The sequence below is a fragment of the Sminthopsis crassicaudata genome, chromosome 3, assembly GCF_048593235.1.
Source record: "Sminthopsis crassicaudata isolate SCR6 chromosome 3, ASM4859323v1, whole genome shotgun sequence".
NCBI classification, from domain to species: Eukaryota; Metazoa; Chordata; class Mammalia; order Dasyuromorphia; family Dasyuridae; genus Sminthopsis; species Sminthopsis crassicaudata.
Window position 1 is genome coordinate 525,063,300 of NC_133619.1, and position 20,164 is coordinate 525,083,463.

At 37.5% G+C, this 20,164-nt stretch overlaps 1 long non-coding RNA gene across 1 annotated transcript in view; it reads right to left on the minus strand.

Annotated features, from left to right (window-relative positions):
* Nucleotides 1-790: 790 nt before the first annotated feature.
* LOC141563349 (uncharacterized) overlaps nucleotides 791-20,164 on the minus strand; it is a 32,043-nt gene continuing 12,669 nt past the window's right edge. Inside the window, exon 3 of the long non-coding RNA XR_012488400.1 lies at nucleotides 791-2,595. This is a non-coding gene — a long non-coding RNA (uncharacterized LOC141563349). The remainder of the gene's footprint in view (nucleotides 2,596-20,164) is intronic.

The window sequence follows — 20,164 nt, forward strand, 5'->3', positions numbered from 1 at the left end:
TAGACTTGGTTTACTATTGGAGTTTCTTCCCTATCACTTGCCAGTTTAATTATGTAGTCCTAAGCAGTAGAATGAGCATATGCTCCAAATTTATGGGTTTAGTAGCTATCTTGAAATGGGCCTTTCCATGTTGAAGAGAAACTGAAAGAGGGAGAGATAGAAGCAATCTATGTGGCCTAGAAAGTCTGTTAAACCTTTGAGCAAAATTACATAGATGGGGGGGGGGCAGCTAGGTGGCGAAGTGGATAGAGCACCAGCCTTGAATTCAGGAGGACCGAGTTCATATCTGGTCTCAGATACTTAACACTTCCTAGCTGTGTGACCCTGGGCAAGTCACTTAACCCCAGCCTCAGGGGGGGAAAAAAAGTTACATAGATGGAAACCTTTGGTACAGAACTCTTTCCCCCAACTCAGTATCCTTAAACCACCCATTTGCTACCCAGGTTAGGAGCAAGTGTTTGGTCTCAGGTTGTGAAAACATGTTAGAACAAGGAGGGTAGCCTGCCATCTTCATTACAGAAGGCTGTTTGGGGCATTCAAGTTGTTTGGAGCAAATTATTAGCTCACCAGTACCTACAGTTTCACTTTGCAATATGTTTGGATTAGTGAATGAAGTATCTATAAAGAGTTTACTATGTGCAAAGTACTGTGGTAAGCACCAGGGACAAAAAATAAGATTATCTCTTTCTCAAAGAGTGCACATTTTCTGCTCTCAAGGAATGTGCATTCTAACGGGGGAAACAAAACATTTAGAAGATTTTTGCTGCAAACAAAAGTCCCATTGTTAGGGTTCTGTGGCAAAGCACTTTTATTACCTTTTCTATTGATAAAATATGTTTCTGATGTAAAACCACTTGACAGTACCAAGAACTTTAGAAGCAAGAACTTTTCTGAATCTTAAGTAGCTGTGGCACCTACAGAGCAAACACCAAGTTTCTTCTCTGATGGTGTGACTTTCTAGAGGGACGGTTGAAGGTGCTGGGCTCTTGCCAAAGCTCTTGGGTTCAGGACCCTGGGTGGCCTCCATGAAAATAGTCAAGATTGTGGTGATGATTAGACTTGACTGGCATGTGCTACTTCCTTTTTGTCTCTCAGGATAGCCTTGCTGTTTCAGCTGTGTGTGGCATGGCTGAGGGGATGGCTGGAATCTCCTGCGTGGGAGCTGCTTCCCTGGATGATGCCTTGGAAGGTTGGACTAGAAGGACAAGTAGTCTGAGAGGTATTTCTATATCCAGGGTTCCTGTGCCTAAAGATTGTTGGTGGTATTGGTCAGAAGTCATCACTGGTGAAGATAAGGTGGACCCTTTCCTCACAATATGATTATTCTCCTAAGTTATAATTGTGAGATCTGGATTGGAAGCAGATCTAGTGGTTTGGAGGGCACTGCTCTTCCCAAGGCTCTTGAGCTCAAAGTTCAAAGCCTTCTCCATTAGGATCCAAGCAGAGATGGTTGTCAGAAAATAATGCTGGTGTTCTGGCTTACCTGGCACATGAAGCCTTCTGCCTAGAGTATGTTGCTGTTTTCTTTTGCACTTATATAATCTGGTTGATTCCCTGACTTTGGCTCTGATTCTGTGGTCTTTATCCTACCTCTTGCCTCATCCTTTGGATTTAGTAATCTGATTTGGTTTAAACTGACAATCTCTGGTTTAACCCTTTGTGATTTGGACCACACAGAATTTTTTTTTTCTGTTGATTGTCCATAGTCACTGGCATTACCTTATACCCATCTGATGAAGAGAAAGTAAGTTGTGGATAAAATGCTGGACTTGGGAGTCAGGAGATCTGGGTCCAGTGTCTGGGTCCCTCTCAGTATCTTAACAGTTCTGTAATCATGGGCAAGGAGTCCAATTTCCTCCCTCATAAAAGGGGAGTAATAATACTTGCATTTCCTACTTCACAGAGTTTTTTTTGCAAATACTAAATCAGTAAGTGTGAGTTATTATCCTATATCTCTCTGCACTGTGCTGTTCCTCCATCCCACCCCAGCTTTCATTGACCTTGTGGTTCAGACAATGGTCAAGCTGATTGCTACCCAGCCAGCTCTCCAATTGGAGGTCACAGGGACTACAATGGTGCATCAGAAGCTAAAGCTGATTTCCAAGGAGCTGACCACATTATGGGAAACATTTTCAGGCTTACAGTAAGTGAATAGATGGCTCCATAAGTGGGTGGAGTCATCTGTACTCCCAGTTGGCAGAGAAGTGAGTCCCCAGATTCTTTTATTAAGTGGACAGAAAGTCATGAGATTTCTGGTTCCTTGTACTTCCAGCTCTTTCCAGGTCCTTCCAGAATGCCCTTTGTCACAACATTCTTGGCAGGATAGGATTCCTACTCTGTGGCAAATATTCCCTAGATTGCCACAATAGAGTTCAGATGCAGCCTCAAACTCTCACTAACTAGCTGTCTGACACTGGAACTGTTCAAAGGAATGGGGATAATAACAGCACCAACTTCACAAGGCTGATATGAAGAATCCTGAGAGATAACATATGTAAAGTACTTTGCAAACTTTAGATCACTACTTAAATGCTAACTGTTATTATTTCTAATAATAAAGTAAATGGATTACTCAAGTATAGGGGTTCTTGAGATCTGTGAATTTAAAAATATGCACATTAATACACACATATCACATAGAATATATATTTTATATATAATACAAATATATAACTATTTCAAAGTAATTGGTTTGCTTTGTAATCCTGTACCTTATTTTATGTCTTTAAAACAGTATATTCTAAGAGGTCTTGACATTTTACTATATTCTCAAAGGAGTATGATTAAAAAAATTAAAAAACAAAACAAAACAGGTTAAGAACTCCAAAGCTTGGTACTTAGGGGTGTGTACCTTGAAAGACTCTCCTTTAGCTCAAAACTTTGAATATTCTCTGTCCAAAACATTACCTAAAGTCACCTAACCAGTATATATCATTATATATACACTTACATCTATACAGCACATCTTAAAAATCTTAGTGAGGTTTCAAGCTAAGCTTAAAAGTTCAGAGATCCCTGGTTAATGAAGCTCAGATGAGTCTTAAACTAAACTTAAAACTGTGCTAAGACTTTTAGGACAATCTGGTCAGCATTTGCGATTTCATAGGTATAGGAAGCCCCTGGGAGCACACTCATACCAAGGCAAATCAGGCACTTTCCTGGCAAGTTAGTCTTGGAAAGTTGCTTAAGGGGACTGAGAATTGAAGTGACCTGGGGAGTTCACAACTAATTTGTGTCTGAACCCAGGTCTTCCCAGTTCAGAGGCTGGCACACTCAACTTTGATGGCTCTCAGTGACATATGCCAAATCTACTCAACAAATATTTACTAAGAGCAGGCAGTGTGCTAGGAATACAAAGACAAAAACAAGATAATCCCTGCCTTGCAGGAGATTACATGTGACCAAAGATGTGTTACACATAAATAATTACAAGGTAATTTAAGGGGGAAGAGAAAGCACTAACAAGTGAGGGGAGGAGTAGAGTGAAGGTGGGAAATCAGGAAAGGTTGTATAATACTTGAGCTGGAGATTGCTTTCTGACAAGGACAGCCCACAATGTCATGCAGACTAAAGACTGAAGACTGATTTCAGGGTGGGACAGTTTGGTTAGCACACAGAATGCATAAGGAGAAAAATAGAAAATAAATCCAAAAAAGTAAATTGGAATTATGTTGTGGAGGGCCTTGAATGCGAGGGTAAGAGTATTGACTCTTCTCCTAGAAGCAATAAAAAGCTACTGAATATTTTTGTGGAGAAGAATGGGTGAAGATAGCAATGATAGGCTATTTTTTGACATATGATGGCTCTGAATCACAGGAATTAGTGGTAAAGAAGATTCAAGTGGTAGCCATAGTTCTGGGAAATATCAATTGATTGAGGTCCTATCCTAGAAAGTCCAGTGATGAGGAAGAGTAGAACACTGTGGAACAGGGGATGGGACATTTGGGTTGGTGAACACTAGTTAATGGAGTCACAAGAAGTCTGTCTGAACTCTTGGAGGAAATAGAGGGCTTGAATTACAGCCTAAAGAGAGGACGTGCAAGTCAGTATGTAATCTGTATTCCCCCAGAGTTTATCTAAAAATGTAATTCTACAAAGCAATGCTTTGAACTTCTAGGGAAATGATCCCTGAGGAAGGATAAACTAGCATTTTGCACAGTTACCATTTCCCTTTGTATAGTGTGCCCTGATATACTCTGCCAACTTCCCAGTTCCATCTTTGGATTTGGCCCTCCCATGAACTGTGGCCTGATTTGCACAGGATTTGGTCATTCTTTGATCATATTGCTTTTTCCTAGGAGGATTCTCCTCTGGGACTTGGTGGATTACCCTGAAGCACAGTTAGTCCCATTTTTCTTCAGGGGCTGAAATGTCCTATATGTTCCTTGTTGCTTCCCATCCATAAAACCAGCTACATTATATCCAATTCTTTTAGGGCACTTGACAAGAGAACTAAGGAACAAATGTGGATCTGATAAATTGGTATATTCTAAAAATGTGTAGAAATAATTTAATGCCCTCTTTCACTTTATATTTAAGAAAGATCTGGGAGAGGGTGAGATGCCAAGGATTTTTTAAAAATTAATTTATTTTAAACTTAAATAGAAAGAGGAAAAAAAAAGAAAAACATTGCCATGTATACAACAGAATGTCAAGGCTTCTTTTTTTGTCACAAACTCTTTGGCAGTCTGATGAGTCCTGTGGATGCTTTCTTAGTATAATGTTTTAAAACACATAATAACAAGTTTACAAAAGAAGCCAATTACAATGGAATTGTTAAAATTCCAAGTTATTAAAATAATACAGTTTCTAAGTTCAGAGTGCCCTCCCTCCTTGAAATTTGTGGACCCCAGGTTAAGAGCTTTACTCAAACCTAGAGGAGTGACTATAATAGCGGGAATTTTAAGCAGCTTGATAAGTAGGCCTCTAAAAGAGTAAATTAGAGGTTGGCTTCTACCAGGCAGGAAGCTCTGCCAATATAGAGAACACAAGGTCATCTAAGAGTAGATAAACAGTGTAAGTCTATTAGAGCCCACCCTAAGGGCAGACATTGTAATATTGTAATGTAAATAATCTTTATACTTTGTTCTAAGGGAGGTGGAGTCAAAATGCCAGTGTGAGAGTCAAAATGTTCGACCAGCCTATCTGTGTACTGTCTCTTCTTTCCAACTCTCCTTGATGTATGGCTTTCTCCCTTTAGAATATAGGTACTTTGAGAGCATGGACTGTCTTATGTGCTTTTGTTTTTACCTAAGCATATCTTATCCACAACAACTTAAAAAAAAAACCCATGCTATACCAATTGGGAAAGCCAAAAAAAAAAAAAAAATTCATTTTTCAGTTTAGAAAGACAGAGATGTGTGCAAACACTGGGGTATGAGCTGGGCAGAAGCACAGCAGCAGTAGAATCAGTCATGAGGTGCATTCTAGCACCCCTAGAACGGTAAGAGCCTATGACAAACCAGCAGGACTGGAAGCATTAGGCAGAAAGAGATTCTAGGAGACTCCTGAATTAGCACTGGGACAAGAAATAGTACCAGCCAGCAACTCTACTTACTGCCTATATGTTGTTTAACTTTCGTCAGACTCAAAGTCAACCATGATCAAACTGCCCTTGTGTCCATCAACACACAGGTTTAGACTGTTTACTGCACAATCCTGCTGACCATATGCAGAAATATCATGCTGACAGCACTTTGGAAATGTTGCCATCACACAAAAATATGAAAACAAAAGGATAATCCCTTTATGGAAGAAATGAATGAACTAAGAGGTATCCACTTAAGCAGTAAGAGTCAGGCCTAACTTGGGAGTTGGATCTGCCTTTTTTCTCTTTTCTTTGTTGATAGCCTTTCCATCCACTGGCAACTTTCTAGAACAAATATCTAGTTTGTTTTCCCAGGGATCTTTCCCAATTATTATCACTTCTACGTAAGCTTGATTTCAAATTATAGGATCATAGGTTTGAAGTTGGAAAGAACCTCAGAAGTCACCTAGCCCAACCCCTTCTTTTATAGATGAAGAAATGGAGACCCAGAAAGAATAAACTATTTGTCTAAGGCTATATAGGTGGCTGAAGTATTATCTTTGTATTCAAGGAATTGTGAAAAGTAAAAATAATAAACATCAGGTTTGGGAGAAAGGAGGCTGGCTTTGGCTACTCTGAAGCCTTGTGTAAGGAAGGTGCCCCACAGGTATTATGTTTTAAGAATGGTTCCAATAGCAGATTGCTTTCTGAGGACTAGCTTAGCTCAGTATTATGAGAGTGACTGTTCTAAATTTGAGAATGCTATCTGACAGTTGAGTGGACATACTACTATAAAAACTGAATCATATCAGATACTTGAAACCAGAAAAAATAAAACTAGAAGATAAAATGGAAGTTACAGCTAAATATGTATATATACATATATATGCCTATATGTATATACATGTATATGTACGTGTTTGTGTATGTACATCATTATATAATTACAAAATATACTAAAGCAATACTATTATATGTGTATGCATATATTCCCATGCGTATATGTACATTTGTGTGTATGTACACATATGTTTAAAACTACATAAAATTTACTAAGCATTTTTGACAGATATTGTACTAAATGTTGGAGGTTAAAAATAAATGCAGGTAAGAGAGTCCATGCCCTCAAAGTGTTTATATTCTAAAGGGGGAAGGCTGTACATCAAGGGGAGTTGGAGAGAAGAGACAATACTCATATACAGGTGGAGATGTCTGAGAACAGCTTTGGACTTTTAAATATCTAAGTAGCTTAAAGCTACAGTTCAAAGCCCAAAGTGATGCAGGAATAGAGCCCAATTTTCTGGTGTAGAGGGAGTGGAGATGATGGTCTAAGTGGAGTGCAGAGAACAAGGATGACTCCCAGATTCTTAGCAAAACAAATGAAAGATCTGTAGAATTGGTTTTATTAAATATTCAAAGGCAACAAGAAACAGTATTTCTTTTTAAAAATATAATCTTATGTTTATATCCTCTTTATTTCCAAAATATTCCTCTTAAAATCCTTATTCATTGAGCTATCCCTTTATGATATAGCATAAAAAAGTAAAAAGGCAGAGGAGGAACCTGTCCAACAAATCCAACATATCAAATAAGCCTGACTGTGTATGCAATATTCTACAACCATAGTCTGCCACTGGAAACTGCAAAGAAGGGAAGAAGATACATTTTCTTGGATATTTTCTGGGGTCTTTTGGTCTTTGAAGTTAACTGGTAAGTTTATTTTAGTTATTTGCATTTATATTGTTCTGGATATATTGTTTTCCTGGTTCAGAATACCACAGCAGTTAAATAAATCTTGCCATGTTTTCAGAATTGTTCTTATTATCGTCTTATGGTACAGTAATGTTTTGTTGTGTTTCTTCCTTCTGAATGTTATTAGCCTCTTCTCTACCTTCTCTTCTATCTCATCACTCTTTCTCAGAATCCTTTGTTGGTTCATCATCACTACCAAATTGGCTGGGTCATTGCCAGTGATCTTGATTTATGTTTAGCCATTGGACTCCAAAGACTAGAGGAGAGAGTGAGGCTGATGATTCCACACAGCCCTTAAATCTGATTCACTTTTAAGTCAAGACTTCACACTCCTAAAGTCATTAGGAAGCATAAGAATGAATCACAGCCACCACTACCTCCTCCCTGGTTGTGCCCTAACCCTTTTGTTCTGAGCCCCCTTCTCTATATTCTCTCACTTGGCAACTTCATTTGTTCCTATGGAATTAACATTTCTGTGTAGATGATTCCTAGATTTCTGTATTGAGTTCTGGCCCCTCTATAGTCCTATATCACTACCTTCTTGTTGGACACTCAGACCTTTCCCTCTGCCCTGCACACCCTTATCCTCCTATAATAAATTCTAGTGGCTCATTGTATCTCTGGGACTCAATACAAATGTCTACCTAGGCTTGGTATCTAAAGATCTTCACAACTTGGCCCCAAATTATATTTCTAGCCATATTTCTCTTTTTCATTTGCTCTAGGATCTAGCTAAATTAACCTTCATAAGGGCAGAGGCTGCTCTGTTTTTTCTTTATATATTCCTAGTGCCTATATAACACCATGTTTGGTGTAATTAATTCAGTCATATACCATAATTTGTGTAGTCAAAGAAATACCAATTCAAAGGGTATTTGGTCATCTCACATTGAAGTGCTGGTAGTTTTTGCAAAAGGATCACAATGAAAATAATTGCACCTTATATTCTAACATCTGATGCAGAGGATAAAGAGATGGAGAATTTCTGTGAAAAATGTGATAACACCTTTCAAATTAGATCAATATAAACTTTATAACTCAGTGCCTTTCAATAAAAAGGTAGGCACTGGTGAGGATGGTGAAAAATGAAAATATGGTAATGTGTTAGAGAGGCCAATGTCAGAAAAACTACACCATGAATACATTTCTTTGAGAAAAACGTCTGGCAGCTCTGATTATGGAGAGGATCCCCCAAAATAAAACTAACTTTATTTTTACAGACAGATTACAGATGGAAAAGTCACTCCTTAATTAGTTTTGTAAAATCAGACCACCTATATCTTAGACCAAAAAAAAAAAGTCAAAATTAATATAAAACAATAACAACAAAAAAGAATAAAGATGAGAAATAATGAAGAGAATGATTTAAGAAAAAAAAGGCCTGGGAAAACATAAACAAATTTGTGCAAAGTAAAGTGAGCAGAAGCAAGAAAACAAGATGTAAAATAAAATTAGTATTAGTAAAGACAAATAATTCTGAAAAAGTTAGGAATTCTGATCAAAGCAACAATTAACTGATTCCAGAGGATTCACTGAAGAAAGACTACTCATTTCATGACAGAAAGAAATGGACTCAAAGTATGGATTTAGACAAATTTTGGGAGAGGGAAATCTGTGAATTTTTGTTAATTTAAAAAATAAGTTAAAAAAAATTAAGACCACTGACTTGGTAGGGAGGGAAAAAAGGCTCAAAATACAAAAATGAGGAAAAGTGGAAAGAGGGGGAATGAACATTTATATAATACTTACCATGAGTCAGGTGCCATGCTAAGCACTGTTTACAAATATTATTATTATTATTATTATTTTTTTTTTTTGCTGAGGTAATTGGGGTTAAGTGACTTGCCCAGGGTCACACAGCTAGGAAGTATTAAGTATCTAAAGCCAGATTTGAACTCAGGCCCTCCTAATTTCAGGGCCAGTGCTCTATCCACTGTGCCATCTAGCTGCCCCTGATACATATATTATCTTCTTTGATCCTCACAACAATCCTGTGAGGTAGGTGCTATTATTATCCCCATTTTATAGAAGAGGAAACTGAGGCAAAAAGAAGGTAAGTAATCTGCCTGCCCAGGGTCACACAGTAACTGTCTCAGGCCATATGTGAACTCAGGTCTTTCTGACTCCAGGATCAGCACTGTAGGAGCAGCCTAATAATACAAAGAAAGAAAAAATAAAAATGAAAAAGTAGCATTTGAGTAAGACAACCCTAACCTGACCTATTTAAATGAGTTGCAAATTCCCCCAAAATGAGAAATAGTAGAAAAGATATCTCTGATTATCACATGTTAATATAGAAGTTTAATTGATGTAAATCATTTTGCATAGTGAGACCAAGAATTTAGTCTACAAACACTTGATTTATTTGGCAAACTGGCAGTCAAGAGCAAGTGTTTTAGAATATAAACATATTTTAAAAAATCTTATGAAGGATGATAGAAGAGTATGAGCAGTACTTTTTTAACCTTATATTTTACTAGTATAAGGAGCATCCAAGAAGGTATTTCCTTTACCAATCCAATTTCTCTTTCCCAACTCTTCTTTCCTTCCCCTTTGCCTCCCTCCTTTCCTTCCTTCCTTCTCTCCCTCTCTCCTTCCATCCCTCTGTATACATAGAGTATTACAGCCTTACATTATACCCTTACCTATAGATGCCCTTAAGAGCATTTTTTTTTCTCTCTCTTGAACCTCTGAATCCACCCAAGATATATTAGAGTTTACTGGCTAGATTTCTTTCTTAAGAACCATGCCTTAAACCAAAATTAATCTGATTCTCATTGGCCATTTATAGGTCCTAGGCCAAGCCTCATTTGGTCATTATTTGGATCCTGATTGGCTCAGATTGAATTTAAATAACAATCATATCTGCTTTGGCCAGAAACTCTGAGGGTCTTCCCCTCCTAGATTCATTCATTCATTCATTTATTTAGATTTTTTTTTTATTTTTGGACTAGGTGAAAGAAAAGATTCTTTGCTTTAATTGCTACCTGTCTTAATCACTGAATGGGTACGGCTTCAGTCAAACTGAGTGAGACCTGTTAAAGACTTTAATTTAAAAAGTAAATGTCATAAGTCAAATTTGACCACAGACATCCTGACCCCAGGCCCAGCACTCAGTAGGCTGTGAGGCCACTTAAGCTGCTAATTGAGCCACTTCCTACCTAGGCAGGAGCCTGGTGAGATCTGTGCTTTTTGGATCCCTGTGGTAGCTGTGAGAAGGATGGGTTGGAGGAGAGAAACTTACCAGATAAACTCAGTTAGGAGGCAGCTGCAATAGTCTACAGGAGGTGATGGGAGACCTGAACTTGGGGGTTATGTGTTCAGAGAGAAGGTACTGATAGTAATATTATGGAGGTATAATTTATAAGGTTTGGGTATGGAGGACAATGGTAACTGAAGAGCAGAAAATGACTTTAAGGCTGGAATCGAGGGTGAGTATAAAGTCTGTAGTGTTTTCAAGAGACTTAGGAAGATGAATGTTTTGGGGAAAGAGAAGCTTTGCTTTTGGATGTTCTGAGTTTAAGATACCTATGAAACTTCCAATTCAAGATGTTCAAAAGATGTTGATGCATATCTGGAGCTCAAGAGAGATGAGGGCTGCATGTATATTTCTGGGGGTCATGGAATATAAAGATACCTTACCCCAGAGTCAATCAGCCAAAGAGCCTTTATTAACATCTACTATGTGCAATAGAATAATAAGACATAAATTTGTTTGATGATCATTAATTGTAGAGGGTCACAGTCAATGGGGAAACTGGGGGTAAGGTATAAGACCCTTCAGCCTAGAGGGAACCTGCTGACAGAGTCTGGTTCGGCTCCCCATCTCCCCTAACAGCTCTTGACATTCCTGAGAAGTCAGGGGTGGTGACAACCTGTGTTGAGATTGAAGCAGAGTGATACTAGATGGCAAACTATGTACAATAGCAAGTTATTTATGTAGTCCCATGTGCACAGTGTCGTTTTTGTTATATTTAAAAAAGGGGAAAGCTCTTGAAATAAATGGACTCCATTTTTCTATCATCCTCAGGAGTCCCGCCTCATCACTTCTCCACTAGGAAGGTATATTTTAATCACCCAGGTGTGGGGGCTGTAGAAAGCAACAGTACGTTTTGCTACCCCAACTTAGGGGCTCCAGAAAACAGGACATAACAATTAATATTAATCAATATAGACTGTACTTCACTTTTGTACTTTAATCTCCAGTGCCTAGCACAGTGCCTGGCACATAATGGCCACTTAGCAAATGCTTATTGATTGTTCAAATGGAACATAACCCAAGAAGATGTATATTCACCAGTTACAGTGTTTAACATTGTATCATAAAATGAAAAGGGATTCCCTCTAAATGGTGAAGGCTTTGATGCTACTATTTATAGATAACACTGTACTAATTATATCAGGTCCCAGGTCATTGCAGAGGTCCTGGAAGAGATCCAAAATCACTCTAATGAAACTGTCCCAACTACCACACAGGAAAAATCTAGTGGATAATTATAATCTGTAAATGTTTAGATTATTTTAGACATTTGGATAGGCAGTCTATTTTGTCATTAGTATATGTACTTTGGATAGATACTGCAAATAGACAATGAATAAGGTTCAGAACTGAATAGGAAGAGTGTGTCTGGATTACCTTTGCAAAAATAAAAAGTTAATGTATTAAGTCCAAGTTTCTAAATGGGATAGCAAAAGAATAGACATTTCTCTATACTTGATGAAAGTCTTAGAAAAATCCACCATACATGAGGGCACAAGGATAAGAAGAAAAGTGGGTTGAATGGGGAAATAAATATTTATATAAACCAACAATAAGAAAAAAGAAATATGTGCAGTGAATCATAGAATACATTAGACATGAGTCAGAGAAAACATATAAAGGACATTATCAAATAAATAAATCCTTAAAAAGAAGATGGGCTCTTTTTGTAATGGCAAGGAACAGAAAATTGAGTGGATGCTCATCAGTTGGGAAATGGCTGAATAAGTTATGGTATATGAATGTAATGGAATATTATTGTTCCATAAGAAATGATGAGCAGACTCATTTCAGAAAAGTTTAGAAAGACTTATATGAACCAATGTTAAGTAGAAACAAGAGAACATTGTACACAGCAACAATGGGATTATGTGATAATCAACTTGGCTCTTCAACAATGAGGTGATTCTAGGCAATTCTAATAGACTCGTGATGGAGACAGCCATCCATATCGAGAGAGAGAACTATGAAGACTGAATGTGGATCAAAGCATAGTATTTTCACCTTTTGTCATTGTGGTTGTTTGCTTTTTTTCTTTTTCATGTTTTTTCTCCTTTTGATTTTTCTTGCACAGGATGACAAATATGGAAATATATTTAAAAAGAACTGCACATGTTTAACCTACATCAGATTGCTTGTTGTCTTGGTGAGGGGGAAAGGAAAGAGAGGGAGAAAATTTGGAACACAAAATATTTTGCAAAGATGAATGTGGAAAACTATCTTTGCATGAATTTGGGAAAATAAAAAGCTATTTTTAAAAAGATTTTTTAAAAAGATGTTGGGCTAGTCATGTGGTAAAAGTGAGAAATAAATAATGGACACCCCACATATTACATTGTATTTTTTTTTCGTGAGGCAATTGGGATTAAGTGATTTTCCCAGGGTCACACAGCTAGGAAGCATTAAGTGTCTGAGGCCACATTTGAACTCAGGTCCTCCTGACTTCAGGGCTGACTCTATCCACTGCACCACCTAGCTGCCTCAAATCTTTTTAAAAAAATGTTTTTATTGGTACTTTTACATCACCACAGTATTCCATGTATCCCTTCTTCTCCCTGAAAACCTTCCCATATGACAGAAAATAATTTTTAGAGGAAAAAAGTCAGCACAACTGATACATTAAAAACGTCTAAAAACACATGTAATGTATAATAGCTATGGACCTCTCACCTCCACAAAAGGGTAGGTCAGGGGTATCTTCCCTTTATTCGATTCCCATCTGATCATTATAATTTTGTTGTGATTTTTTTTTTTTTTTTTTGGCATGCCATTGTTCTTTCCACTACATTGTTGAGATGATTGGGTATATTGGGTATACTTTTGTTGTTTATGGTTCATTTTAGAATAATACAGTTTCCTTGTTTGTCTCCATTTTTTCAAATGTTTATTTTTGCTTTGTCTGATAGCATAACTCCTATTTTTTTTGATTCACTTGAGTGAATTTTTTCCATCCCCTATATTTTCTTATGTGTTTGTATCTTAAATGTGTTTCTTTGTAAACAAGATTGTAGATTTTGCTTTCTTATGCAATGTCATTTTTTCATTTTATTGTTTAATCCATTCACATTTAAAGTTATGAGTTAAGTTTCCTCCATCTATCTGTAAAACTTTTTTCCCTCAAATTATATATTTTTTTCCTCTTCTGCTCTAAATTGTTCCTTCATTTTATCTTTTTTTTTTTTTTTTAAAGGTGGCCCTCTTCCCACTCTTTTCTCTTATTTTCTCTTTCCCGTTAGGGTTTTATGTATTAGTTCCTTTCTCTTGCTTTTATCTATATTGATACATTTCTTCTCCCTTTTTTTTTCTCTTAAAAAGGTGAGTTCTTTCCTCTTCTTCAGCTAGTCCTATTAGGTTGCTTTTTTAAAAATTAACTTTTACTTTTTGTGTCCCTTTCCAAAAAATATTTCTCTCACTTTTTATATCCACCTTCTGTTTATTGCAGATTTTCATTCTCTGATTCATAATCCTTAAAATCATCCAGTCTCTCTTTTTTCTCTGTGTTAAGTGGGCTTGCCAACTCCCCGTCAGCCTTGAACATCATACAGGGCATGGCTCAGGTAATCTGAGGGTAGCTTTGTACGGATGAACAAGAATGGTGTTGGGAGGAAGGAGTCCCAAAAGGGCAAAGTAGAAGTTCCCAGGAGAGGTGCCAGACCTTAGAGGGGAGTACCTTGAATATCCTTATTAGGAATGCACACAATATATCTACATGTAGCTTCTTGTAGAGAATCATGTACCTACTATAGGCTAGAATGTGCTTACATATGTAGTAGTAACTAGAAACAAGCACCAAGATGATAAAAGGACTTGCAGTCTTTGTAATAAAGGGAGTCTCACACCACCTTTGGCTCTTGCCCCTCATTGCTCATGATCTCTGCCATTTCAAGTGCACAGGCAGTGCTGGTTACATAAGGCCTGTTCCACTCAGGATCTGGGGCTGTGATCCCCAACCATCTTTGTATTCTTTACATAGTCAAAACTTTCAGGATATTTTAGATTTTGTGTTCTAGGTGCTTTCTTCCAGTATCTTGTAGGGTTTACTCCATGAATTCCCTTTTTCCATTGTGCCTCACTCTCAAAACAATGCCAATTATTGCAGGTGTCAAAGAGGATACTGCTCTATGGTAGGGACCTTTTCCACCACCACCTTACTGATCTCTATCCTCTCTTGTTGACTTTCACCCCACATATTTGCCTGGAAATCTTTGTATCCATGCTTTCCCAATTCCTCCCAGAACCCCTCCAGGGGAGCCTCCTCACATATTAGGCCCCAAATTTCCTGAGGCTTCATCCAGTGTAAGGTACCTCCTTTCATCCTTAGGAACATTCATCAGGAATCCCCTCCCACTTTCAATCCCCAACCCTCCTCCCTTTCTTTTTTCAATCCTTTTCTCTTCCTCCTCACCTACTCCCGTTGACTGAAACGACAGATGCCATTTTCCTCTCATAGCTGGCCCTTGATTTGACCATGGCACATCACTCACTTTTATCTCCCTATTCAACTCCCTTTCATGTATCCTCCTCTCATGTTGTAATGTAGTTCCACAAAAGAAGTATTCACCTGTAGACAGATGTCACCAGGTTGAGTCTATAATGCCTCTGTCTGCCTTTTCACTGTTACATATGCTAGTTGTTGCCCTTACCCCTCTATTCTTGTGTACTTTTATTGGTCTTCCTGTTGTCATTCTGTTGCTATTACTGCCTGCATTTAATCACACTTCCTGTAATTCTGTTGTTTTAAGTGTTTGAGAAATAATCTCTTAAACTGTGATTTTCTTTTCAAAATTTTCTTTATTATTGAAGTCCATCTTTGGTTCTGTATGGTTAAGCTAGGATTCTGAGCTCCAATGATCTTCAAATATATTCTATTTCCTCCTCCTTTTTCTAGTGAGAAATAATCTCATTTTTTTGGAATGTCCTTTTCTTTGTATTTAAAAGCCTTTTTCCTGATGATTTGCAGAACTTGTTGCTGAATTGTTAAATTTAACCACTATGTATCTTAAGAGTTTACAATCTTTGGGGGGTTTTTCCCCGGGGCAATCTATGAAGTCTTTCCATTGGGGTTTTATTTTCTACATTAAGTTCTGTGTAGTTATCTTTCTATTATTTTTTCATTATGGTGTAAAGGTATTTTTGACTTATATTTGTTGTGCCACAGTTCTCTTTAATTGTCCTGACTCAGTTTCCCTGAATTGTTCTGCCTCAGTTTCTAATTATTCTGCTCAATCCTGCAAAAATCATTCCTCTCTTCTAATCATGATGATCCAGATAAGGAGGAAGACCTTCTATCTTAGGCATCATGAGAATGTTGGGTGCCTCTCCCCATTCTGTAATCCCAATTTATCAGATGTCCCCCTTGCCTCCCCTCACCCTGTCAGAACCAGATTGATAGTCCCCATTCTCACTCTCAAAACTCTGACTCCGCCCCTACCTTGGTCTATCCCCTGGTAATTTGGAGCCTCATGCACATATATGTCTTTGAGAACTCACACTGTTTGCTGAATTCTTGAAGGTGATGTTTCATTCAGCCCTAAACCAAACCATGGATCCATTTGGTACCAGTAAATCTCTCCCTTTCAAATAAATTATTAAAAACCCTCTAATCTCTATCTTGCCTCAGTTTCTCTGCAATACAGTATTCTCCTAGGAGACCTATGATCCTTAGATTGTCTATGCAACATGTCTTCAACATCTGTATGTATTGTTTGCATAGTGAATGTATTTGCTTTTAATGCTTTTTGTTTTTTGCTTCTCTTCTTCTAAATTGTTCTTCACTTCTCTGTATTTGTATTCCCAATCTATTGTTCTCTCTTTTGTTTCTTTTGTGAGGTTTGCTATTACAGATCAAGTTTTTCTACTTTGCTTATAATTTTTACTGTGGAAGACAGAAATTCTGCTCTAATAATTCTCATTTCTCCTTTAAACCACTTAGGAACTGAAAGTTGTGGTTCCACATTCTCCTCAAATTCCAGAGGGTTCTCTGTCTTATCAAGTGTTGCATCATTTTCTTTCATTTTGCAGTATTTATTCATTGATTCCAGAATTCACTGTATCTGGAGACCAAATTTCCTTCTGTTACTGTTTTGCCTGTTAATTTGTCTTTATGTTCACAGAGTATCTGAGATTTTTTCTTTTTGAAATCTTTGGTACTTTTGCCTATTCTGCTTCCCTTCAAATCATACAATGACACCTTCATGCAGTAGTTGGAAGAAGGCTCTTACCACACATGGAGCCTATTCTATATCTTCATTTTGCAGATGAGGAAACATTACTTGTCCAGAATCACAAAGCAGAGCAGGGATTTGAATGCAAGATTTTTGTCTCTTTCCATTATACCATGTTCCTTCTGAAACAGAAGGGTTCACCAGTTTGCAGTTCAATAAATGTTTGCTAGCATTAAGTTCCTTCATCTCTATCTGACTGATTGGTTTCAGAGACTTGCAATTTCTAGATCCTAGTTATAGAAACACACTACATTACATATTTTTCCATTACAAAAATTTATCTATTGTATATAGCTACCTCCTCAAATGCATAATTTTCAATATATTCCAATGTTCTTTCCCTTTCCCAGAAGAAATTAAATTTAGCCACACAGGACATTATTGGTAATAGAACCACTTTGAACATCTCAGCTTTTGTTTATCTCTTTAATTTTTGTTGACCTCTTTAATGTCAAATTTCTGACTTCTGGCTCATGAGAGCATTTTTCTTGGTATTCTTGTAAAAATTCCTTCTAAAATTAAAGTGTTGAATAAATTTTCTGGATAGCTAAACCAGCAAAAATTGAGTCTAAGACACATGTAAGCTCTCTGTGAAACTTTTTTTTTAAATGTATTTTTTTAAAAATAATTTTATAATGATTTATAAGTTCATACTCAGCCACAGAATCATACAGATAATATAAATAATTATCATGGACAGTTATGGATTGTGGTTTGTATCATGATAGGGAATACCTATATGGATGAGATCACATATCTTTTGTAGGAGTTTTGGGATCTTTTAACAAGGATCTTCTAGAATATTTTGATATTTTTTAGAAGCTAACTGGTTCTCTTATGCTTCCACTTTTTTTTTTTTTATATAATTCTCATTCAAGAAGGGATCCTATCTCAGTGTTCATTTATTACTACAAAGCTTCTTTATTCAGAAATATGGTCTTGGGCATCCTGATGTTTCATTTCCCCAGCTCCCAGCAGAGGGGGCCCTGTTCTCACTTAAGCCATTAGGGCTCCCCCCCCCCCCTTCCCAGGAAACTGACTTCCTGTTTGTTCTTGTGTTTGTATGTTTCTTGGTAAGATAATTTAGCCACAGGGTTCGAATCCTTGGGCTATTTTTCTCTAAAATCCATCTCTGAATGGCATACTGCTATGTTGCAGCAGCATAATAAACAGTTCCTATAGAAATGCTGTCTGGTTTATTGGGATTACATTAGAATTGCAGATATTTAACTGTCAATTTCTGGTTTTCCCCTTAGGATAGTACAGAGGAACTAAATTATGTCTTTTCTGTTTTAGTTCCCTTTAAACAGTGATTATTTCATGTGTTAAGCTATACATATATGCAATGGAAGGAGACAGAATAGCTGGTTCAAAAATATAATATTCACTGCTTCCTGCCAGAAAAATTTATGAGTCAGGACAGAAAAATACTGACTCACAGGCAATTCAGGTACATTCAGTGTCTTTCAGTTTAATTTTGCTGCCAATGGACATTCAAAGCTCAAATAAACTTTCTTCCATCATAAACTAAACTTAAAACTTTTGAAAGGTATGTAGTTTGTCTGAGTACATATAGCTTAGATCAGTTAATTGCTATTAAAAAGGCATCAGAATTACCCTGCATTATTGCTTCTCTCAGGTCATGGGGTAGTGGTAGAAATCAAGCACTACAGAAGGAAATATAATTTAACATTTAGATTTAAATTGCATTCAGTGATTCAGAGATTTATCTGTGTCTTTTAGGCCTTGAAGACCAGATGCTGACAGGTAGAAAGGGAATGTCCTGCTTCCCTATGTTATTGTTTTTCATTTATTCTCAAAGGGGTGATGCCATGACATGCACGTGAATTGGATTTAAGGGAGGAAGGGGTTATGCAAGGTCACCTGCCTTACTTTCCCCTCCAGAGCCATCTGGCTCCAGTGACAAGATACAGATCAGGATGTCTGGAGATGGCCCTGGATCCTATCTGATTTCTACTCATTGTTAGATTCATTTGAGGGGTGGGCAGGGAGGAGGATGGTTGATCAAATTTTGTCAGGGTTGTCCTCTCTAAAATCTAACACCCTAAGATCTAAAATTTCCTGGAATATTATATTGGAGTCCATCAGACTGGATACACTGATAATGCGCAGGAGACAGATGGGCACTTCAACTGAGCCCAAGTTCTTTTCCTTTTCCATCACCTCTTTAACATGCTCCAAATAGCTGTGGCCTGTGGTAGGGGTTCTGGGAGGCCACCCTGGTAAAGAAGCAGTGTACAGACACAGTAACCTTTGGTAGGGGATCTGTCTGGGACTTGATGTGCCCCTGGCTAATGTTTAATTGCAGGGCTGAATCAGAGAGGGAGCTGATTTCCTGAAGTCCTAGAAGTTAGTGGAAATTCCGGTGTCTGATTTCATTCCCTGTTGGATTCCTGCCGAGACACGGACAGTGTGCCTAAGGGATCTTGGCCTGGGTTCTTTTTTACTCCTGTGACCTCCTGGTAGTGCCGTCTAGAAGATCAGAACAGGAAGTAGAGAAGAATATTATATCCAACTGAGACCACAGGGGCAAGTTTTAAGGAAGATGGGGAGTATTTTAAACAAGATTTGCTACTGTCAAATCAAACTTCTGCTTTGGGACTGGGAGGCTTCTGAACAGCTGCTGCTTATGTTCTTTAGTTTTGACACCAGGGATATTGACATGAGGTTTAACAAAAATAGAGGAGGAATTAGAGGAAGCCCACGTCCTGTTATGTAGGACCAGTTTATCTGACCAAAGCCAGGGAGCAGCTGAGCAGTGAGAGGGTTCTGGTGACCATATATATTAATAAGTGGAGAAGAATAGAGAGAATCCACTGCATTGATAACTACTACTAGGTACTTCACAAGAATTATGTCTTTTCTCTCCTAGTTTTTCAGAGGGACTATTTTTTGACTCTGTATTTGAAATCACATAAGTCTTTTGGGGGAGATCAAATCTAAGGGGAGTTGAACAAATGAATGGAACAGCAGAAGAAAATCTTTGGAGTGATGGCTGTGTTTCAAGGAATTTTTGTCTGATTCAGTGCTCTTGGATAGGCCGAGCGAATATAATTAAGATGACAATACTCCCTAAACTAATCTATTTATTTAGTGCTATACCAATCAGACTCCCAAGAAACTATTTTAATGACCTAGAAAAAATAATAACAGAATTCATATGGAACAACAAAAGGTGGAGAATTTCAAGGGAAGTAATGAAAAAAAAATTAAATGAAGGTGGTCTAGCTGTACCTGATCTGGAACTATGTACCTGATCTAGAACTATATTATAAAGCAACAGTCACCAAAAGCATTTGGTATTGGTTAAGAAATAAGACTAGTTGATCAGTGACATAGGTTAGGTTCACAGGGCAAGATAGTGAATAAAAATAGCAATCT